We start from the raw sequence: 20979 nt of genomic DNA on the forward strand, positions 1-20979 counted from the left end.
ATAACTGACACATCTTAAGTGTAAGTTATTCCGATTAATACTTCTACAAATTGTTCTGAGAGCTTTGTACAGCATTATGCCCTTAAACCTTTTTTGTCTCTGTAATTTTTTCCAGTATATTCTTAAGCAAAGTGTCAGCACTGCCCTTTTAGTTTGCCAGAGTATCTTCGGGTGTAATGGCTTATTTAGCCAAACCAGGCATGACAGCAATTATACTGGAGGGAAATCGATTCCAACAAAGCACTCTGCTTGGACAAACAATAAAATGATCAAAGTGACTGAATGTTTTTCTTGCGACAAGCTGCAAAATGAATGTTTACTTCAACCCAGTCAAAAACTGCAATTCTTGAAGCTATTAAGAGTATGATACTAGCCTGACGCAAATACACACCAATACAAAGACAGACAGAAAAATAATCATGAAAAAAAATAAAATCAAACCACAACGGCTTCAACAGTTGTGTTGCAACAACACACGGACGATTAAGGCCTTTCGCATTCCTTCATTGCACATTTCCTTTCCCATTGATGTCCACAGACTGCTGCCAGAGACACAATTCAAGATAATTGCTTTTCCACGCATTAATTGATAAAGTTGGTGACATTTTATTTCAAGAAACGGCGGCTCCAAATGCAGATTTGATGTCAATTGTCCGAACTCTGTGTTATGTTAATGAAGTGTTTATTCTTTAAATTGAAATGCTCTTGCAAGAAAACTGAAATGCCACGATAGAATAAAACAACAACTTTTATCTTCCTCCTTTTCAGTGAAGACTCTTTAAGACCTCCATGAACAACGTTTTGTTCCAATAGCAGCCTTTATATGCTAGGTTGAGCAGCAATAGAATAATTTGGTCTTCTTTAATTCATCTTTACATTCTGTATGAACACAGAATACACAAGACCTCCACCGCTGTCTTTTATTATTATCTCTATCTTTGCCTCAGGCATTTGATTTTATATGTTTGTAGATGAACTTCAGTGAGGCACACAGTTTGCTTCGTTTATTTTAATTACTATAGTATCTCACTTCTGCTTGGATGGTACCGTCCGCGCTGAAAAGTACAGTACTGTGAACAACATTAAAATCATAATGAGTACATCAATTATCCATTTTCGTATTCAGAATCAAACAGTGATTTTATATTCTTGGATAATAGCACCACATTATGTAAGCCATAATAAGCACACGTAATTACTGACATAATAATAATGTGTGTCATAATGCTGCCGTCCATTGTGCTAAACTAAGCTACGTAGCCGCAGTATTATTCTAATCAGGAAAACCATAACTTGAACGCATAAACGATCGCGTGTGAAGTGGTAGTTAGTGACTGTTCCAGGTCATTTGCAGGCAGTCGGCGAGCCGGTGCCACTCTTTTTGTCAATCTTCATTCCTGCTTCCAGACGCTGGTCTGTCTGAGATAGATCCCTCATATGTCAGAACCACACAGACCATTTCCTGGAGTCCGCTGTGACAGTCAGGCTCCACCAACCATGAAAGCCGTATATGTGATGCCCAAAATTACCTCATTGTAGAATGCAACGGACTACCACATCCATGTGGTAAAGACTCCCTGTCCCTTCAAGAGACCCGAAAAGAGCTCACTGACACTTTTTAGGCAGTTCTTTGCCAACATATATAGTGAAAATGAAAATACATTTGTAAGGAGAAACATTACAATAAATCCATTTTACAGTATGTAGGTAGAAATTGAGTTGAGCATGAATTATCAGGTTAATAGTGTCCATGACATTCGGTAGGTTAAATCATAGATTTTGCAATGAATAATGTTTTTTGGGGGGCATTTTTAATAAGGCACCATCCCACCCACAACACACAGCATAAAATAGAAATAACATTGTAAATCTGTGTTGCATTTGTGAGTGTGGTCTGTAATGTCAGCACTTAGTCTTATAATTTGTCTCCTGTCTTAACAAGAGGTGTCTGAGGCAAGAGTGGGGAAGAAACCCAACTCTCCCTGGTACAATTATAGGAGTGCACTGCAGTCACTTTGCCTGCTAATACACGGTGTGATATTAATTACTGTTTGTAAACAATGCACTTTGCAGAGATTATTGCATGCACTCGGCGTCCTCCATTTGTGTTTGGTAATTCTCACGAGTGATTAAGTGGTGAAGCTGGGACAGCTGTTCAAGATGAGTTCATTGGCATGTTTAATTAATTGCACTTGAGATAATTATTCAATCATTACTTTGATTAATTTTCTGCATCCCAGATAATGCATCAAACGTCTGCTTGATGTCAATAATTCTGAAAGCGCGAGTAGAACAAGGCTAACCATTTTTTCGTAGCTTGATTCAGGACTAAACTGCTTCGTGGAGAAGATGATATCAGCTGGTCATGATAGGAATTCTTCATTACGGACGCATGGTTGATTTGAACCAAGCTGATGCTCACTTAACAGACGCACCCCTCGGGCTGCCCTAACACCTCACACCTGTAAGGCTGCATGTTTTCTTGAGGTTTCCAACACAGCAACAACACCCTCAGTGCTCACTCCAACGTTCTGAATCGATTCAGTCTGCATTATGTCTGAAACATGCTTATTCTTCACCCCCTCAGATATGCAGGGTAGTGGCAACATACAACTGAAGGAAAGCCGGGCAAATCGTTTGTGAGAGATCTTGTCAAACAGATTAATTCCCACCCTGGGCCTCGGGGTTCTGGGCCGTTTTTCTGTCATGCTGCTTTGCCAGGCTCCCTCTTGATAATACCCCAAAGATAAAATTAATTGTGCAGGGAGATGTGGGATGGGGAGTATCTAAAAGGACCTTGAGCAACACATGAAGCTTTCTTTTTCTCTCCGCTCCTCTGCATGTGAAAACACAGAAACAATCAAACCGTCAGAAGCATGACACATTGCACCAACGATCACTAACTTTGTTAGGAAGTCTCTGGAAGTGGTAAGTCTTGAGAGAGATGAGAAGGGACAGTATCAACCCTCATGGAACATCCTTGTCGAAGAATGTCTACGCGCAAATTACCATCAAAGTGAAATCCCTCGCTTCATCAGCAGTTTAAGGAGAGGGTTGGCACACCAATATTTATCTACAACTGTCTACTTCTGCAAGTTCAGAGAGGTGCTCTTCTCTTCTTTGACAATCAGAGTTCAAAGGAACTAAAGGGGATCACCAAAGTAATGATATCACAATGCCAGGAATGTATTAGTCAATTCCAATTACACAATTATGATACCCAATTTACTTTACGCTGACATGGCTAAAAAACGTTCCTTTTGGAAGTGGCTGCCCATTTAGCTTAACTATACAGTATAGCAGTCAACTACTGTCACACTTGAAGTAAAGCAGACCTTTCCCACAATGTCCTGTCACAGTAAACAGCTCTGGACATTCGCTAACGAGTGCTAATCCCTGCTGTGGCCCTGTGCAAGCACACAATGCATCAGTCTTTCATCAGCACTGGCCCTCAAACGCCACCTAAAGACCAATTTAACCAAAGCATATTCCATAGAGAGCAAAGCAGAAGAGCAGGTAGATTGTGGCAGCTGCACGGTACTTTTTCAATAGCCCCTTGGCACTGGACTTGCCCCCGTCACCTCCACTGGCAGATGGTGCAAATGAGCCTTTATGTGCTGCTGCGCGACACTGCGGACATGCAGCCAATGTGCAGTCACAAGAGATCCATGCTTGCACGGGTAGAAGACTGAAACAAAAGTGTTGCCTTTTGTACTGCTGTTGTCATGGTCAAAACAGATCAGCGACTGCTTCAGAGGTAGATAACGGTTGTATTACGACAAGAGCTTAAAATCGGTGTTTTGTCGGCTGTCTTTTTTTGCTGTGACAAATGCAGACTGGAGTGACTTGGCTGTTGTAATATTTTGTTGTTGTTAGCACAGACGTTGAAGCTGTCAAGATGCATAGTGGTGTATGAATAAGAGATGAGATCATTGAGTTGTTTGTTGGTACAGAATGCACATTCGATTTTTTTGTGTGAGGATCCCAAGAATGTTCTGTGCTTACAGCAAAACACTCCTTGTAAAAAAATATTATGTTTGGCAGCATTCCTGGGTATAAATTTGGATCTCATTTTCGTGAGCCTTTCATACACATACCCTTGCAAATACACAATGGTACACTACCCCCCATAAAACCCTCACAGTCCCTGGGCAGGCCACATCCAATAGTTTTGAGCTAAAGTAGTCGCCGCTGTCACAGTGTGACATCATCAACCGTGCTGGCTATGTCCCAGTGGTGTCCTCCTTTGGAGCCAGAGATATCCTTCAACGGTGCTCATCCAGTGATGCTGCTGTGTCACTCAGAGGCCCAGACAGGCAGTAAGAAAGCATGACAGACTGGGAGTGAGAGCTCAAGAGCAGGTAGAAACTATTGACGGGGCCCTGGGGAGCAATTATGAGCAAAACCCGAAGGCTTGCTAAAAAGGAACCTTGTTTAAGTCTTTTGGAAACACAGCTCCACCCCCCGTTACGGGGTAACAGTTCTTGCCATTTAGCCAGTCACAAATGTTAATTTGAAGCTCAACTGGTGACAGATTACTCATATAAAAAACAATAGGGGTTGTCAAATTTAAGAGTTTAGCTTAAAAGTAAAGTATTTGGCTTTTCTGTCCGTAAAATCATAGCAGTCAGTCGTCATCCGTGAAAATCTGTGAAACAGTAAATGTAGTAATGTGATTAAGAAGCTGACCTTTTGCGAGCTTTTTCGCTCCTCAGCATTTGTATTTCCAAGCCTTTAAAAATCCAACAAGAATAAATTCAATAGCTACCGTTGACACTCAGCACATCACTCTCCATAAAATACCTGCAAAAGATCAAGGCAGACAGATAATGGCTTGGAAGAGGACTCGGCTTGCTGCCCTGTGACAGACATTTCCAATTAAAAAGGGTAAATAACTTGAGATTCATCTATTTCACCCTGTCCTGAAATTTATCAGTCCATCGTGCTTTAAATCCGTTCACCCCTGAAATGGTAATATCACAGATTTGGAGTTTCTTGCCACAGAAAATGTCATATAGTTCCAATATCCTCAGACTCCAACTTAAATCTACCTGCACTCTCTGTATCAGTGCTGTTATGGGGAAACCTAGGTGTTGGAGGAAGCTGGTGATAGTAGTACACCAACATGATATGAACAGTAGCTGCTGGTTGCAGAACTGTTAGATTTGATTGTGTGTCTTAACCAGTATACCAAAGCTGTCTGACTGTATGTTCACAGGCATACCACTCATGTCAGGCGCAGGCTTATACAATTTATATAACTTATAACTTTTACTGCAGAGCAGAGCCTTTTCTATGAAATCTAAGTTTAGAATATATTGATTTTCTAAAATTCCCAAGTTAGCCAACAGTGTTTTGCCCAAACATGACCCAAAATCTGGCACAGCTGGTTGCACAAACTGCTGCCACAGGTGTGATTAATGGGCCACCATTGGCCCAAAGCGCGCCCAAGTGCTAATAACTGGAGCTGATTCTGAGCCAATCGCACCATGTCTGCATCCCAAAAACCCCGCCAAATGTGGACCTCGGGTGTCAGAAATACAACCGAGCGATATTCAGCTGCAATCAGCCCGGCTGGACCGGCTACCTGGGCTACTGTAGATTAATTCTTATATTGCCTTTTTTCGATTAACTTCAGCAAACATTAACAGAATGCCGCATCATGATAGTGGTGACCATCTATGGGGGAAAAAAAGTCTTCCTTTTTGTAAATAAAGTGACATGACTCATTAATGTGATGAATGACCATGCAATTCCCCAGGACCGCAGCATCAAGCCTCCCCCAAACCCCCTCAGGCGTCCCTCTTGTGGGCCATTCCGGGTGAAAGCCGAACATTTAAACGTGTGCCTCGAAGTGCTGAGGCAAGCAGGTCTGCCGGCCAAATGGTTGCTCTTTTCAGCTGTTGAAGCTCCCAAGGACCCATTTCACTGCTACCATCAAATCATTAAATTCACCCCATACTCAGTCAGTTAGAGTTATAGGGACATAGATAGCAAGACAAAGAGAGAGGTTAAAGTTAAAGAAGAAAGAAAGAATTGATAGTCATTCTCAGCTTTAATGGCTTAATAAACGACAATGTTAGGTTGGAAACATATAGAATTCAAACAAACACGTCTCTCTTTTTGGATGTTTCCAACAAGTTTGCATATTTTATACAATCATTTGTAGGGTAGAAAATGCAGTGTGTATGTTTATTTATGGATACGATTGAATTCATAAAGACAAACTCTCCACAGCAGATGGGGCAGTCCTTTAAATGGACTTTAAATGTTCAGTCTCTTTGGTGAAATGTAACCTTGATGTCCATAAGTGTGTTTCGAATTCAGCAATTGTATCATTTCATGCCACCCTGGAGAAGAAAAATAACCAACTGTAGTAAACTGCAAGGCAAAGATAAAACATGTGTTTAGAGCTACACAAATGACATACGTGCTTTCAGTGCTTTTATGCAAGCTTGGGGCTATCATTTTCTCAAATGTCAAAGGTTCACACAAACAACTTGATACAAAACATAAATATGGTCGCCCCATCACAGAATGGACTTCAAAACAAACTGCTTATTGATTAATTGCAATTATCTTTATTACTTAGGAGAACCAGACTAGGCAGCTCATACAGTATATATTAGAGCCACACCACTTTCAAGACACTTAAGTAGGTGTTTTACCCCAAGTACCCTTGAGTGACTGGACTTGGTTTCTATAGGAACCAAAGTGCAACACAAGCCAGTAAAATGAGGATAAAGCTGCTGTGCTTAGAAGGGAAGGAGTATGAAATGAATGGGGATCTATTCAAACTAATAAAGGTGTACAGAGGGAGCAGAAACAGACAAAGATGGGCACACTTTGCTTAAAAGAAAGATGGTTGGGGAAAATGGCACTGCACGGCACAGTGCACTCCAGGGGTGTTTGACTTTCCCACTTTTATTACTTTGAGCTCTATAATCTTGATGTTCGTGGCAAGTAGAGAGATAGCAGGTGAAGGCCATCATGTTTGAACCAGTCTCAGTTGGGTACAGTATGAACTCACAGCTGCACTCAGATGCACGATGTTTCGTGAAAGATGAAAGAAATGACTCTGTATCAGGTTGCCTCCTTTGTATTCAGACCTTGCATTCACGGGAAATCAATTTCTGAATCAATCACCTAAATACACAAAGAGAAATGTCTTCTTTTACAGATAGTATTTGCGGAATCAGTGTGTGCGCATTTGTATTGTGGTGGTCACTTTAGATGACTGATTTAATAAACTATCTGGTCTGGAGCAATGTAGCGTACCCTACAAAAACTGCGATTGATTATAAGATTGTGTGAAATGCACCTGCACTTATTAATAAGCAGCATGTGGTCCAGTGTGCTGATTAATAATTAGTAACTCTATAAAACATGTGCCAGGCTTCCAGTCTGCACACCTTTCAGCTCCCCATTGATGAGTCATAAAGTCAACCTTCCAAAAAGACTTCTCTTATAATTCGTTGCCGACAAAAATGCATGTTTTTCATGAAACCTGTGAATGTCTAGGTTTTGGTATTCAGCTCTGTGGGCTTGTCTGCTCATGCATTACGCGTGGGCAAAGATGTGAATATGTGTGTGTGTGTGTGTGTGTGTGTGTGTGTGTGTGTGCATGGCAAAGTTTGGAGGAGAAAAAAGTTAAGGCACCCATCAGATGCCTCCCTCGAAGGGCCAGCTGCTTTCGGCAAACGCCCCCCTCACCCGCGTACATGGCATGAATAGAACAGAAAGCAAATGTGTCCCTCCTTATGGCGGGTCAGACTACAAGGCATTACGGATTTCTCGGGCAGTTTCTAACGGGTCTAAATTAAAAACTGAATTTCAACACAGCGCCATATGAAGCTTTTGCCTCAAGGGCCTGATTTCCTCGTGTTTTAACAATGAGGCTGTACTTGACAGTCCAACTGGGGCAGTCGTGTTTAACTGGCCCTTGTTCAGCCTGTTGTGTGTATCAAATTTAAAAGCACCACAGAGGTTCGGTTTGCAACTCATGGGAGTGTGGCGAGTGGAATCCCATCAGGCCAATTCAATCACATGCAAGAATCAAGCACAGGAACAAACTAAAACCTATCAACTGGTTCATTCACTCCCATTGATGGGACTGCATCAGCGCATGCACAGGAAACAGAATATGGACCCGATAATACAAATATCCCTCTATTGTACCACTAATCGTCAAAACCTCCACAGGATACTTTTAAATGGACAAATCAAGGATTACATGTGGAAGCATTCAATGTTCTCCTTCATTTACGGCTCTACTTTTATCATTGTGGTTGACTTTCATATCACGTTCGGAAGTGTCCATTATCCCAACAAGAAATTGTAGACTATAGTTGTGAGACCCATACAGTAAGCTGGACTGTTAGAGGAATATATGGACAAAAGCATCCTGTGACTTTTGGACTTTTGATAGTCTTAGTTTTACTTCAGTTTGACTTCTATTCCGACTGTATGAAATCAGACACAGCACCTGTATAAACTGCTGGCCCAGACGGGATGATCCTCTTAGAGCTTCAGCAATCTGGGACCCTATTCCCACTACTTACTTTAGTCAATTTGCTCCTGGGAGCCCCTGAGTCCTTGTCTTCATTAAGGGAGTTCCTCATTGATCAATCACTGTCAGAGGAGCTGCTCTGTAATTGCACTGTGGCCTAATCATGACTGACGTCTATACCCCCCCCCCCCCCACACCTCCCTCACTCTGTCACAGGTCTCAGGAGAGAGAATGTTCCATGACTTTCACACCTCCGACCTCAAGGTAGGCATTTTCACTTGTCTCTCTCTGGTTTACCTTTATAGCTATATGGTTTTATAATGGACATTTTAACTCACATTTGAATATTGATGAAGGTGATGAGGATGTTTTCCTTTGATATAGCGCAAACTATGTTTAGAATAATGAAAATCAACTTTTTGCTTATCACATGCAACCACTTACTGCTAAATCACTGATTGGCTAGTATAGATCTACAATTAACAATGCATCAATTCAACAAAAAGTGTCAGGAGACAGTTAACCCTCCTCTTGTGTTAACAAGTCTGTGCCGACCTATGTCTTAAATCAGCTGTAAGTAAAAAAAAAAAAAAAAAAAACTAAGTAAGCAAATCATATTTTTATAACTGGGTCGAAACCGACCCTAAAACAAAGGTCATAAATTTAACCAGAGCATTTTTTAAATTAGTGATTTTTTAAAAAAAATTGTTGAAATAGAGGTTCCTGACAGTCAAAAAGCTTTGATGCAATAAACTCATTATATGTGGTTATTTTATGCATTGAAAACCTAAAACAGGTTGGTGCAGACACTAACACAGGAGGGAGGTTAAACTACAGTACAATAAGATGCCATTTGTGGTGTCACGATTCCTGGCTTGAGTTCTTAATATTCATCAATCATGCCACATTTGCATTGTGAACTGATTTATATGTGCTGTAAGAATTGCACTCTGTTTGTCACATTCAGTGAATAGACCCTTACATCTGTCAAAATGTATTACAGTGAATGTAAGACAAAACGTAAGTCGCAGCCGCAACAAATTACCAGCCCTTGATGTCTTTACTGAGGCACGCACAATGTTCTCCTCGGAAAGCACTTCAGAAATATTCATTGGTACCAAAAGAACAAATTCAATGTTTTGTTTTATTCCCTGCATTAAAGCTAATGAATGTTTATCTGCTGTTGTTACACTATATTTGATAAGTTTCCCATCGAATTCATTAACATCACATACTGTGGACCATCAATACTGGGCACCAATATCCAGCTTCCATTGAACAACTTTCTCTCACATGAGTGTTCTTGTGCCACTTCTAAAAATTAAAACTAAATGTTAAGTTGCCTTGCTTAGTGCTGTTGTGAAAAAGTATTAATATAGCAGAGTGGTGCAGCATGGAATGAAGTCGCTCCCTGTGTCTGTGTTGTTATGCTAGCTTCTGCTTGCTCTGTTGACACGTTGGGCCGACAACGCTGGTCAACGCTGTTAGATCAGTCAGCATTTTTGCAGTCGTTTGACCTGTTTTCATTTAGAACTGTTAGCTAGGAGCAGCCGGCTCAGGCGTCGCCATGTTGAGAGCCTCGGGAGGCATGCTCACAATCTATCACGATGTAGTATGCACCGTCATATTTTTCAAATTCTATTACTATAAGATACATCACATGTGTGAAATTGACTAAAAAAGTGCTTTATTTAGAGTGTTTTCAGTGTTTGATGTCATATACAGTTCTGAAAACACATCTTAGACTTACAGATCAACATTTTTGCAATGTGTCAACTATGGACTGAGCTAAACTTACCAAAACGGTTTTGTTGTTCAGCTTCTTGTCAAAGTGAGAAAAATACATGACATAATCTTTACATTTATACATCGGTGTGTCAAACACAAATATAAGGTTCCAGTAATAGAAGATGCTTTTTGGTTTATATGAACAATTTACAGGGTAAAGTGAATCAGTGAAGAATGAGTAGACCGTTTCAAGTGACAACCTGTACAATTTTACTTTTGTTTTTGTCTAAGTTTGCCAACAAATGTAATCAATCAGTTTCTCTTGACTTGTGAAACATTAAGCCTGGTTGCACCGAAGGGAAATGTCTCTGTTCTTAGACTGACTTAAAAACAACAGATTTGAACAACAGGAGAAGTATCAATGCATCCATAAAAGCAGATAGCGAGAGTTTGGATTCATGCAAGTGCATACTCACAAGATGCCTTTATGACCATTTACTTCAAATATCATTCATGTGAAACAGACAATCTGCAGTGCTGCACAAAAACAACCAATTCTTAAGCCGTAAAAAAGGATGTTTTTTTTTTCATATAACTGTGCAGGTCATTGATTTTATTTTCTAACAATACGACTAAAATGATGAGGTCATGGGACCTCAGTAAATACACTCAAGGAGTGGTAGTGTGTCTGTTCCAACCAAATGTATAGGGGAATGACATTAAAATATTCCTGCCCACAGATTAGTTCTCAAAAGGAAGGCACGTTTACCATTAGCTCCACAATCTGTTGTGTCACACCAACACACAAATCGTTGGAGAATGAATTGGAAAAGTTGCAAAATGATGTAGAAGAGATCAAGAGAGATTTTACGGATTGGAATTGATATCTCTGCCATGATATTAAAACCACTGGGATACAAACGTTCTAAAAATGATTCGTCACTGACAATGTGTCACTAAAAGGGTTTTCACGTGGGTCTGATAGCACAGACTGTCAGTCCTCTGGTGATTTTTTCAAGCTTACGAACAGCAATGGAACTGAACGCCTCCTAAACCCCCGTTACGGACTGTGTCTCTGTAAACACGGTAACATTCTGATCGCAGTTAGCAGCTCACGTAGGATGTTAAGGCGTGGACATACATGACATGATCTGTCATCTCCGGGAGAGGGCAGGGACACAATAGCAAATGCCCCCCCCTCCAAATATGCTAATGCTTTATCCCGCGCTGTATTTCATGCAAATGCCTTTCATCGTATATTTTCAAATGTCATTCATATGACAGCTGTAGCAAAGGCATCCATAATGTTTTGACTAGGGGGGAAATTGCAACACGGGTCTTGGTCATTGTAAATTCTGTCCACAATCAGAATGAGAGAAAGTCAAGAATGCTGAACATGATTGTTTTGTTAAACGTTGAACACATGTTGATGATTATTGCTGCTGGCGAACAACATACAAAGGTTGTATGAAAATTGCCTTTTCAGCTTTTAGATCTGGAAGAGATAATTCACTGTTATATATATTTCACCAATGACAGATCTAAAGACATACGCAGTGCTAACGATGCATACATAACTATCTGTATTTAATTTTCATTTGTAACATACACACAGGTCTGAAACTTTAACAACTAAGTCAAAAATAAAGTGTGGTATTTCCTTGCCAGATTGAAGGCACCTTGGAATTTACTAAGCCGGCTATGTCATTGTCTGCCACACTGTTCAGGACCATGTAGTAGGAGCAAAGTTTTACATTTAAAATGCAATCAGCACAATCACCACAAGCAATCAGTTCCTCTTCATTTCACTTGATCGGGCCCCCCGCTAAAACCAGCCTGTTAAATAGAGCATCTTATCAGGCCTGGATTAAGTTTTGACTTTCATTAACATCTGTATTCAGAGTTTAGAATGTCAAAGTTCAAATTTAGGGGGAAAAAAAAGTTTTTAAAAAGTCAAAAGCACCAGGTGTCATTATCAAGTAGAGCATTACTGTGGAACAGGGTTTTCTTCTTTTGAGCGTCATAAACACTTTGGTCATACGAAACAGCACCATAAATCGTGACACTTGATTTGTTCAAGAAATAGTTTGACGCTTTGTGAAATACACTAATGCATTTTCTTGCTGAGAGTTAGACAAGAAGATTGATACCACTCTCACACAGTAAATATGAACTTAGACCCAGCAGACGTTTAGCTTTGCTTCACACAAAGACTATAAATTGCAGGAAATAGCTAGCTACCTTCTAAAGCTCACTTATTTTGTGAGTTTAAAAGGTGTTGATGGTAGATTTTTGCCCCCTTCAGCTGTTTCCCCCTTGATGCTGTATGCTAAGCTAACATGCCGCTTACTCAAACGCCGTATTTACCATACAGACTCATCAATCTATTAAACCCTCAGCAAGAAGGAAATCAAGCAGAGAGAGAGAGAGAGAGAGAGAGAGAGAGAGAGAGAGAGAGAGAGAACATAACTGGGATCAAATGACTTCAAGAGACACCACCACACGGTGACACAAACAGCACAGGTGCAGCTGCAGGTGCTTGTGCCACCTGCCCACAACAGAGAGAGAAGAATGAGTTATACAAAAACCACACAGAAAACCACATAGCGCTTGAATAATGGTTTTGCAGCGTCAGGCGCAAACCTGCCATGAAACAATTCTGTTTAGCAGAAACTTAAATTTGTAAGCAATTTGTAATTCAAAACTACAAACTCACTCACATTGTTTGTCCACTCTGCCTCAATGGGACATGAATTTAATTTTTGCAAGCGTTTTGCCTTCTTTTTTTCTAGCACTGTTTAATGAATAAATCATAGGCTGCTCAATTTTGTTTTCCTATTTTTGTGGGTAATTATTTTGTGATAAATAGTGCCGATACAGCACGGCGAGTCAACAACTTTAAGAAAAGACTTGATAATTTGAGTGATTTGCAAAAATGTTAGCGTATCAAAGTACTGTATTTGCAGTTATTCATTAGGAAATCCACAACATGCAGTGCTGACTGGCCAGCTATGAATACATTATGAATACCAGTGTCGCTACAGCTGAGCTCATTTGGGGAAAGGCAAACCAAGCACACAGAGGCCACATCCAGTTATAATAAACTGTCGCCCTGTTCACAGAAGCGTGGAGAGGTGAGAACACCTCCGCAGTACATCCTCAGACACATCTGTGCCCATGCCCCTCGGATGATGTTTCTTTTGTGGAGGAAATAGGTCAGCCGTGAATACCTGGCTCCTTCCATCTTAAAAAAAAATACTTTAACACACTGAATTAAGAGTGTAACTCTGTGGAATGACTGAGTGCGCATTTAGAAATGTTGACTTATTTTGTTTTTCCAAACTGTTGTTCAGGAGCTGTGCAACTTACATGTCAAGCAAGGGCACGTCTTTCTCACAAATTTCATTTTTCCACAAATCCCACCTTTCAGGAGACGCTTCACGAGGAGCTGTCGAGGCACAATGATGCAAACTTGGCCCACATTTAGACACTGCCAACTTGGCCCTCATTTAGCCAGTAAATCATTCAGATTGCACCGCTGTGATTGCTTAATTAAATGCCCGGCTGTGTAATGACTTTGCTTGAAAGGGAATTAAATGTCTAACTGCTGCAGAATCCACGTTGAGCTGAACAGAAATCAATGGGACATAGTGCTAGAACCCAAGGTGTTTTCCGACTTGTTTAGGGTGAGCGCTTTGTATTGATGCCGTCCCTCAGTCAGTGAGTCAAACGCTCATTCCTCTTGGTCCAAGGCATTGATTGGTGGCATACGACCAGTGTGCTTACTTTGTGCTTTCTGGAGAGGTGAAGGAAGGTAGTTTACAATGCCTTACAAGTGAGCATCGTGTGTGTTAAGCTGCATTTATATTTAAAGAGGTTTAACTCCTCACAACACCCTCTATTCTAAGGTACTGTGGCATCAACAACTGCATCAAAACAAAGTCCTGCTCATCTCCAAACCTGAGAACCTGTTGGTCCACCACAAATGGAGAACATTGCATCATACTTGCTCAACATCAACACGTTAGCATTATCCTTGTTAGCATTCTGGCATTTGGTATTTGGCTTATATCAGTGCTGCTATTCCTTGTTAACCATTAAATAGCAGCAAAGCATGGCTACATTTTTCTCTAAATAACTTTCAGAGTCCAGAATTATCAGTCTTCCAGCATATTTTCAGAGTGTTTCACCACGAATGCCAAAAGGCAAACATTAAAACCCAACCCGCATTGGAAATAGTTCTTGAAAGGAGTGCAGACAGTTAATCTCGCAAACATTTCATTGAACCAAAGACCTTTAGAAATCGCAAAAGCTGGGAAGGGCACACAACTCCTAAAATGACAACCGATTATCAAACTGCCTGTGGCTCGAGACACTGTAATCCCCCAGATGTTGCAGTCTATGAAATATAGGAGTCTGAATTAGATCTCTCAAACAATGTCAGCTTGTCTGCATTCGTAAACCCTCAGCATTTAAGTCACAAAATTAAGTTGACCCCGTCAGAAAGCTTAAGGACATGTAACAAAGCCCCCGGCTGTCTTATTACTTCATCTGCTTTCGTCTCATCTCCTCTGTGTAATAAGTTCCCACTCTAGTAAGAAGACCATTGGGGCTAATAAGGGTTTTATCTGCTTTTGATATTAGATATTAACACCTCATCAAAGTTAAGCCAGCGGTAGGCTCACGTCCTCCCTCCAAATTTACATTAGCCTAACAATGTCTCAAAAAGAAATCTTATCAAATTCAAATTAAGGACGAGTTGAATAGCCAGAAGGACACCGCTACCCATCACTCAAGGAACATGTAATTTGGTTCTGCGGCAAAGAATACAAGCTTTGCAAATCGAGGCGATCATCGTTTTCATGCAATAACGGTAATACTTTGCATTCCCTCTTCATAATCTTGAGTCAAAACAGAGCCCATTTGTAGAATATGAATGATGAATGTGTAGCTGCTGGTTATGAAATTAGGTCTGAGTGACACAATCAGGATTTGCTGTTTGAAAGCTCTATAAATAGAGACTCTATTGAGCTTTTTTCGAAGGGGAAACACATCTGTGGCGTGTGTCGTTTTGTTGTTTTCATCACTCAGTGCAGGTTGTAACCCTGTGGTGAGACAAAGTCATCGAGGAACTTGAAGTAAATGCACATCCAAACTCAACATTAATCATTAATGTTTCAGAATCGCCGATGTGAAAAAGATGATGTATAGCTTGTGTAGCTCTAAAAGAACATGTAGACGTCGTTTTAAGTGTCTTCCTTATTTTAAAAGTCTTATTTTTGGTGAAGATTTTCAAGGTAAATACTGTATCTAGAATGAGAGTGCAGAGGTTTCAGACTGCTTATCATCCCTTGTGGCATCCTTTGTCAGGTTGTATGAAAAAAAAGAAATATTAACTGGAAAATATAGCTCGGAGAGATAGAAAATAAATTACTTCAGTGTGGCAGGGAAAAGAAGATTGTGATATTTATCAAGTCAAGATGGAAATGCCTGCTAAGTCTCTGCCCCTACCTTGAAAAATTAAAGAGAAATCAAATGCCTTGGAGTACACAGTGATTGGGATGGTCCAGGTGTGTTTTTATGTGTGTGCGCCTGTTTACTTGTTTTTTCAGTCATTTATTGTTGTACGTTATTGCTCAATAGTTGCAACGTTTGGTGCGAAAGATGAAAAAAGCTACAAGTCTGTATATCCCGTTAAAGCTTTTGCATGAATGCAACTTTAAATTTCACTCTGTAGTCGAGTAAATGCATATAATGTAGCAGCGGCGGGTATTTATGTACACAATATCAGACAGTAGGCCGCGGTAGAAAGTGCACGGCCCGTCACTGTAATGTAGTACATATGTGGAAAGCGTGAACACTCCACAGTTAGCTTAGCCTAGTTGTACTCTCTGTAACACTCAACAGATTTTCTGTGAAACAGCTTGACTGGCAAAATCTATAATTGTACAGATAAGTGAACATGTTAGCTAGATAAAGGTTAAACTATCAGGGATGTGTTCTCCATCCATCTAAAGCCAATTTTACACATTCAGCTCCAGCTATAGTGAGTGGGGATGGGAGAGAAAAAAAAGAACTGGCAAGTCAATATTGATTGATCTGGAGCCTTAGCAATTACCTCCATGTGCAGAAGACCATGTTAAGGTCAGTATTATCTTAGCTCATTTTATGGGTCAGTGCTCTGGCTTTAGCTGAAATGAATTAATGGGGTAAACACTTTAGTTCACCTTGATGAAATTTACAGCAAGTGTAAAAGCTTTGCATAGGTGGAAGGTACAGTGCCGGAGAGTGACCCTTACTATTTAGCTGAACCTTCATGAACTTAGGTCGTAAAAATGCGAGTCTATAAATTACATTCAATCCCTTGTAATGAAACTGTAAGAGTACAATAACACCTTGTATAAATGTAATGGGCCTATTACATTGTATGTTTTTCTTTAACCATACCTATTGCATGTTAAATGATGACAACTCTGAATAAAATAAAAAGACAGCCACAGCTCTGAGGATATTTAATAAAATGAAAAAGAATAGTATATTTTTTTTTTAAACTTTAAAAAGTAAATACAGTGTGTTGTTCTTGCCTCGAGCAGCCACCAAATACAACACACCGCTATCAGAGAACTAAGACGATGTGGCTGTGACGACCATTTTGAATACATCTTTGATGTGAAGCACTTTCCAATACTAGTGGAGTCCTCAACTTCGCATGTTATTTCTTGACACCTGCATGTATTTCACTCGGGGCGTCAGGGGGAGTGTTATTAGTCAACCAAAACATTCCATCAGCTCTCGGTGCATCGGTGCTCTTCTGTGGCCTTCGGCTGACTCGCAAACAGCTCTGTTTTGTTCTTAAGCCCAAAAATAAATTCTATTTCCAATGCGGTGATCTCCTTAATGAAAAGTCAATGTCCCTCACTCATTGGCATGCTCCCAGGGGGACAGTAAGAAAGATGAATTTATCAGCAGGCTGGAAACTGCCTTAGGGGACACCACCCCGTATGATCAAACAGAATGCTACAGAGTGTGTCCAACCGGTCCTCCATTATTACCCAGCTTGTGCTCTTAATGTGAGCCGACGGAGAAGGGGTTGACAGTATTGATCTAATGAAAGTACTATTTATATTCTCACAAATCCTCTCACCAGTGATTACAAAAGAACTCCACTATTGCGGCCGGCCGGTTCTCAATTTGGACGAGTGTGCAGGGCGACAGTTTGTTTGCAGCCTTATCTGGAGAGACTTCAGCATCAACCAATCCTATCAGACCGCATGGAACTGTGTCAAAAAACATGCCGCTGCCATTTCTCAAGTCTACGAATGCCTCTTTCTCCGAATTGAAATTTGAACGTGAACACAATTTTAGCCAACATGAACACCATTTTTGCATTCTGCATGCAGCTCAGGGTTTATTGTGTCATTTCAGTGGAAGTTCTGCATTGTTGGGCTGCATCCAGTTCAGAGGTTTTTGATTATTAATAACACCACGGCTTGTCAGCAGCAGCTAACCCTGTGATAAGGGGGACATGAGGTTGTTGTCACGGCATATGGTTAACAGTGCCTTAGATAAGCTTTAATCCCCACTAGGCTCGATGTAATGCATAGCAAAAGTGATGGGAGCACAGAACACACATACGTGTAAACATTGACTACGGGGGGAGAAATTGAAGTGGGACGATATTACACATGGCAGGGTGAAGAATATGAAATAGGTTGGCACACCACAGATGGAATTCATGCACATCACATTAATCCATAAGTGAAGCTCTTGTGTCGCTTTCACTCACATGACCAGTAACAAGGAATCATGTGTAGTTCAACATGCATGAACATATTCTACCCCTGGCGACGCACTCACGAATAAAACACTGAAATATACAAAAAATGATCAACCACGTTATTTATCTGTGAACCTTTCACCCGACACACTTTGCGTTCTCATAATGAAGGGGATGCACAGTGTGTTGGATGGAGGGACGCATCCAGATGAAAAAGAGCTTGAGAATATGCTTTGAAAGAAAAAAAAAGATATTTTTTTTGATTAATGATTTTTTAATTATTGGAAGGGGTGAGCAAAATGTACATGTTAATATCTGATCTTATGTAAACTTAATTCAGTTTTAATTGACAATAAGTAGTTTTGTATGCATTGCATAGCTAATTATCTGTGTTGGTAGGTTCTGAGTGTTATTTACATGATCTAAATATAGTCAGAGCACATCCATTTATATTAATTTGTGTGGTAATATGTTGCCAAATGTTTGTGTATTGATATTTGATATGATATGGAAACATCAATATCAAGCATTTCTAATTGACTGTTGGATAGTATGGTATTATGGCTACATGGATATGATGATCATTTTTTTTGTTTGATAGATATATCTAAATCTATATAGATATATACATCTACATCTATCTATCTATCTATCTATCTATATATATATATATATATATATATATATATATATATTATTATAGATATCCTGAATTCATAGAATGAAAAAAATAACTACAATGTGCATACCTAAATAATCCGTATGTATCGATATCCGGTAACGGTCTGCAGTTGGACAACATCAAAGGGACTAGTTATATGTGCTTATAAGTTAAAGTGTGAAACTTTAAATTAGACTCTACATTCTAGTTTGTTGTTAAAACATATAGTAAATATGCATTTGCAACTATCGATAGACACAAGTCCGCATAAGGTGCATGCTGCTCATATCAAACTTTGTCTGCTAACATCTGAACTCGTACATTTTATAAAAGTAATGAGAATAATATGATGTGGTAAGACTATTTTTACATCCCTTGAGAAAATGCATATCATGGAGAAAGGGATCTAATTTAGTGAATCCTTCCCAGATAGAGGATCTGTTCATCTCAGTCTCCACTGTGTGAGTCTCTCTCTAATGTGGCTGTACTGCCCGTAAACAGACATTGAGTGATTAGCGCTGCTCTGCCATTGACATCATTTGCATTTTAATAGACCATAATTACAACTCGGGGAAAATAAATTGCAGTTTGAAGAATGTTTGAATTACTCCAACTCTCCGGCTCTCGTTGCGAGATAGCAGCGAGCATATGCAGGAGCTGCCTGGATGGTTAATATCAGGTTTCGTCAATGCACAGAGAGACAGGATTGCAAACTGAAAAGAACCAGAAGAGGACAATGTGGGCTGCGTTAATGTCTTTCACAGCATAAATCAGCGTTTTTGAGACCGAACATATTCTCTAATTTAGGTTTGAAACCCACTGCAAATTGGGTTCTGTTTTCAGAAACAAATTAAAAACTAAACTGATACTGAAAAAGAACCTGCTGCAGCTTTCTTGTGTACACATTGACTATTTATGGGATCAAATATGTGACCTTTCAGCTACAGGATACGTCTCTAATCATGAGGTCACACTGCAGCCCTCCTGTAGATTTGTGCTTTCTCATTAATGCCTGTGATAATTGCCGTTTGTTCATTTAATATCCCCCGGTCTGTCTTATCGCCGCACCTCACCTGCTGGGACGTGACACCTTCCCAGGATTTGCTGAGGGATGTCTAACCCTGGCAGCTAAAGCCCATGTGACCCTGTAAGCAAGAGTGACAACACAATAATACTCCCTGCGCCTAATCTTTTATTGGTGGATTATCAGATTAGAGGCCCCAGTTGTTTATGGGCTCGGTGACTATCAAAAAAGTTGATCTGTCAAGTTTATCTTACACTTGTCGTATCAAGGCAGTGTTGGACCATACAGTTGGCTGTGGATAGAAGATAAGGCCGACATAGTTGAATGGAACCCCCGGAAAATGAGAAACACGGCTTTTCTTTTTGCTCTAACGATACACTTTATCTACTTTAAGAAATGGACCCAACAAAAAGCATAACCACTCTTTTAGATTCACTTGATTTCTTTGACCTCTTTGGTGTGACAGAGCTGCCCTTTTCTTATTCGGAAAGGAGATATCAGAAATCATCCACCAGTTTAAGACTCAGGTTAGTGTTGAGGAATCCAAGTTTCAAAGGAGACATAATCCATCCTCTTTCAAGCTGCCCCTTTGTGGTATTTCAAAGACTTGAACCGATATAGGTTTCCTATCAATCTGTTGTTTTTTACAAAGTAAAAGGATAGAGGAAGTCCATTATTTAACCTTTGGATGCGGTTCACTAATTCCTACTAACTGGTTTCTTTCCATTACAAAGCAGTGACTCTGAAGGTCATGGCCTCGTCAAATGTAACCGTCAGAAGATATCTGTGAAAAACAGTCAGAGATGCGATCACTATCTATATTAATCTGCTCTTATCGCATTTGCAAACTAAGGTGTAAATGTTCTGACATCGCCCCTGGTAGGATTGAATTTCCAATTACTGGAGAGGCATCTGGTAATATATGAGCAGAATGATAAACAAGCAGAGCAACATTAATGATAGAACATGATTCACACTATTTTGAGGAAATCTATGAACAGCTATTTGTTTTCAGCTCATCTATGCATGTTCATCATTGTTATGGAGCCGATCCCCCCCAAAGTCATTAGTGTTTCCCATTTTTACCAAGACTGTGACGGTCCGCCAAAGTCGACTCTGTACCGCCACAGTTCCTAATGAACGGACAACATTTGTACACTCTGCTGAGCTCTCCGCACGCATTTCCTTTCATGCGGTGCACAGCAACCGACTCTGGTTCGGCTCGGAGAGTGAAAGTGGCTCGCTGCTCCAGTCAGATTTACAACATTCCACACTCGGAC

At 40.2% G+C, this 20979-nt stretch overlaps 1 protein-coding gene across 29 annotated transcripts in view; it reads left to right on the forward strand.

Moving 5' to 3' along the window:
• LOC137791982 (receptor-type tyrosine-protein phosphatase delta-like) overlaps nt 1–20979 on the forward strand; it is a 332202-nt gene that overhangs the window by 150238 nt on the left and 160985 nt on the right. For all 29 annotated transcript variants that reach the window (XM_068587243.1, XM_068587249.1, XM_068587242.1 and 26 more), the window contains one exon: nt 8726–8773. The gene's annotated coding sequence lies outside the window, so the exon portion shown is untranslated. The remainder of the gene's footprint in view (nt 1–8725; nt 8774–20979) is intronic.

The sequence above is a fragment of the Clinocottus analis genome, unplaced genomic scaffold (genome assembly GCF_023055335.1).
Source record: "Clinocottus analis isolate CAN_PGR_092001 unplaced genomic scaffold, fCliAna1.0.p SCAF_21, whole genome shotgun sequence".
Lineage (NCBI taxonomy): Eukaryota > Metazoa > Chordata > Actinopteri > Perciformes > Cottidae > Clinocottus > Clinocottus analis.